Below are 4,648 nucleotides of genomic sequence, written 5' to 3' on the forward strand. Positions count from 1 at the left end.
CTCAACTATATCATGCTGTTTACAGATTGCCTAGCATCTGATTGATAAAGAGATGGCAATCAGAATTGATAGCAAGCATATTATGTATGGCGTATAAAATAAACCCCCAATTTTTTTGACGGACGGACGCACGCATGCACGCAGCTCCTTTTATATTGACGCACCAAATGGCTCCATGGAGGCCGCCATCTTTCGGATGCGGAAGTATGCATAAACAATTGCGAAAAAGTTCAATCGAGGCTTTGGCGTCGCCGGCTTTGCAGTTGGGTCATATTATTATAGACTAGCGGGGTCACCCGTGGGAATCCCACGGGCATGGATGTGTGTGACATTTCGACATATTGAGTTCGATGCTGCACCTGCACATTCAGTTATATAAAATGGTTTAAAAAACTTTCTTCTGATATTTGTGATTTATTTCAAACAAACTGTATTTCCCATCTACACGGCCATGTATTCCTATTAACGTTATGTAAAGTACATAAATTGTGTGGATTACATCATTTGTGGATGTGATCAATTGCCAGTAACCATCTTATATAACTGAATGTGCAGGCGCAGCATGTAACTCAATATGTCGAAATGTCACACACATCCATGCCCGTGGGATTCCCGCATGGATGTGTATGGCGAATTTTAAATATATGTCGACTGTTATTTTAGGCGGTGTATTTTCGTTTATCATCATGGCGCGATTTAAAAAAATATATCTCTGCATTTTCCTCTCCAATACCTCCTCACACTTTACACACACACCGGCCCATGTTTACATATACACACACACACACATATACACCCACACACATATACACATACACACACACGTACATCGACACACATGCACACACACACACACACACACACACACGTACAGACACATATACACATATGCACATATGCAAATATGTATACACATATGTATCCACATATACACATATATACACATATATACATCTCCACACACACACACACACACACACACACACACACACACACACACACAAAAACAGACACACACACACACACGTACAGACACATATACACACAAACACACACACACAGACATGTATATACACATACAACAACAACATGCATTTTAAGGCCATTTTCCCTGCTAGAGCGGGGGTTAGCCTACATACACATACACACACATATATACACACACACACATATTCACGCGCACACACACACACACACACGTACACACGTACACACACGTACACATGTCCCACATGTATATATCCCACATCCCACATGTATATACATGTTTAAAGTGTACGTGCCCTTCCCCCCTCCCCCGCCCGGCAACGCTGGGTACTTCTGCTGGTAACGAATAAAATAAAAACGAAGAAATAGGTGGAATTGGCTGAAATTCGCTCGGTGAATTCACGCGGTGTATTCGGTTCGGCTCGGTTCACTCGGTTTAAAGAAAAAGCGATAATGTCGACATGTTGCTGTCTGTATCATGTTGGGCGGTGTATGATACTCGTTGGCTGTTGGGCGGTGTATGATACTTGTTGGCTGTTGGGCGGTGTTGTGCGGTGATATGGTGTATTTTAAAAAATATATCTCTGCATTTTCCCGCGTTGGTGACACCGAGTCGTTCTTCATCGATCGTCTCATTCATTTTGGAAATGGAAGTTTCCACGCAACGCATGAATTGTCACGATCCTCAAGAGGAATTTGTCTCGTAATCATCAAATGATAAATGGCAAGTAAATTATATTGTGGAAAATTAAAGATTTCAAATAAACCTATTTAAAGTGTATGCGCACATAACTAATAAAAAAAACGAAGAAATATCTCTCGGTAATTTCCTGAAACATATTTTACTTCCGGCTAATATGTTGAATGAAATAAAAACGAAGAAATATATGTCGGCATCATTGTTGACGTTTTTGTGACGACTATCATCAAACGAAATAGTAATATATCATAACGGAAAAGCAAAAGCGAATTTTTAATATATATCGACACATTGCCGGCGGTGTCATGTTGGGCGGTGTATGATACACCATGACGCGATTTTAAAAAATATATCTCTGCATTTTCCCGCGTGTGTGGATTGTTCTCAATTATTGCTGACACCGAGTCTAAAAGTAAAACCATCGATAAAAATGAAATCATATGGTGAGTTAGATTGGAGATAAAGGCGTGAGAGAGACTCAATGGCCTTGAAGTTACAGGCCTTTGAGAATTCATTTCGTTCTATAAACGGCAACTTTCATCGGATTTTCTTCCCGTTTTTTTTCAACCGAGTCTAAAACTATGTTAGCGACTGTGAAAAATGAAATGATTTATCGAATTTGATTTGAAATAAAACTGGGGGAGAGCAAGACACCACGGGCCTACAAAACAGGACTCAAAGCTATGCGAGTTAATAAAATGGTGGATATTTGTTTATAGCCACTCCCAGAATGGGTGGAGCTATGGGTGGAGCTACTCTGCAAACCGAGTAAGCCACACCCCGGACAGACACCCAACAGATAGACAGACAGACAGACAGACAGAATCATCTACGGCTATTATAATATAGATGTGTACGGTATGTGATTAGCAAGGAAATATTTTATAGTTTTCATTACGTCTACTGAATGTATTGAAAAATTAAAATGTCGGCGTGTCTTCTTGGACGATTGCGCCTCTCTTTCGTTTCGTTCTTTCAATCCACCAGCGGTTCATTCTCTCAATGTACAATCTATTCGTTCTCTCAATCCACCACCAGTTCATTCTCTCAATGTACAAGCTATTCGTTCTCTCAATCCACAATCGGTCCATTCCCTCAATGTACAATCTATTCGTTCTCTCAATCCACAAACGGTTCATTCTCTCAATGTACAATCTATTCGTTCTCTCAATCCACAAACGGTTCATTCTCTCAATGTACAATCTATTCGTTCTCTCAATCCACAAACGGTTCATTCTCTCATTCTACAATCTATTCGTTCTCTCAATCCACCACCAGTTCATTCTCTCAATGTACAATCTATTCGTTCTCTCAATCCACAAACGGTTCTTTCTCTCAATGTACAATCTATTCGTTCTCTCAATCCACAAACGGTTCATTCTCTCAATGTACAATCTATTCGTTCTCTCAATCCACAAACGGTTCATTCTCTCATTCTACAATCTATTCGTTCTCTCAATCCACCACCAGTTCATTCTCTCAATGTACAAGCTATTCGTTCTCTCAATCCACAATCGGTTCATTCTCTCAATGTACAATCTATTCGTTGTTTCAATCCACAATCGGTTCATTCTCTCAATGTACAATCTATTCGTTCTCTCAATCCACAAACGGTTCATTCTCTCAATGTACAATCTATTCGTTCTCTCAATCCACAAACGGTTCATTCTCTCATTCTACAATCTATTCGTTCTCTCAATCCACAATCGGTTCATTCTCTCAATGTACAATCTATTCGTTCTCTCAATCCACAAACGGTTCATTCTCTCATTCTACAATCTATTCGTTCTCTCAATCCACAATCGGTTCATTCTCTCAATGTACAAGCTATTCGTTCTCTCAATCCACAATCGGTCCATTCTCTCAATGTACAATCTATTCGTTCTCTCAATCCACAAACGGTTCATTCTCTCATTCTACAATCTTTTCGTTCTCTCAATCCACAATCAGTTCATTCTCTCAATGTACAATCTATTCGTTCTCTCAATCCACAATCGGTTCATTCTCTCAATGTACAATCTATTCGTTCTCTCAATCCACAAACGGTTCATTCTCTCATTCTACAATCTATTCGTTCTCTCAATCCACAATCGGTTCATTCTCTCATTCTACAATCTATTCGTTCTCTCAATCCACAATCGGTTCATTCTCTCAATGTACAATCTATTCGTTCTCTCAATCCACAATCGGTTCATTCTCTCAATGTACAATCTATTCGTTCTCTTATTCCACAATCGGTTCATTCTCTCAATGTACAATCTATTCGTTCTCTCAATCCACAAACGGTTCATTCTCTCAATGTACAATCTATTCGTTCTCTCAATCCACAAACGGTTCATTCTCTCAATGTCCAATCTATTCGTTCTCTTATTCCACAATCGGTTCATTCTCTCAATGTACAATCTATTCGTTCTCTCAATCCACAAACGGTTCATTCTCTCAATGTACAATCTATTCGTTCTCTCAATCCACAAACGGTTCAATCTCTCAATGTACAATCTATTCGTTCTCTCAATCCACAATCGGTTCATTCTCTCAATCCACAATCGGTTCATTCTCTCAATGTACAATCTATTCGTTCTCTCAATCCACAATCGGTTCATTCTCTCAATGTACAATCTATTCGTTCTCTCAATCCACAATCGGTTCATTCTCTCAATGTACAATCTATTCGTTCTCTCAATCCACAATCGGTTCATTCTCTCAATGTACAATCTATTCGTTCTCTCAATCCACAATCGGTTCATTCTCTCAATGTACAATCTATTCGTTCTCTCCATCCACAAACGGTTCATTCTCTCAACGTACAATCTATTCGTTCTCTCAATCCACAATCGGTTCATTCTCTCAATGTACAATCTGTTCGTTCTCTCAATCCACAAACGGTTCATTCTCTCAATGTACAATCTATTCGTTCTCTCAATATACAATCGGTTCATTCTCTCAATGTACAATCTATTC

This window comes from Myxine glutinosa, chromosome 10 (assembly GCF_964187855.1).
Source record: "Myxine glutinosa chromosome 10, kmMyxGlut1.1, whole genome shotgun sequence".
Lineage (NCBI taxonomy): Eukaryota > Metazoa > Chordata > Myxini > Myxiniformes > Myxinidae > Myxine > Myxine glutinosa.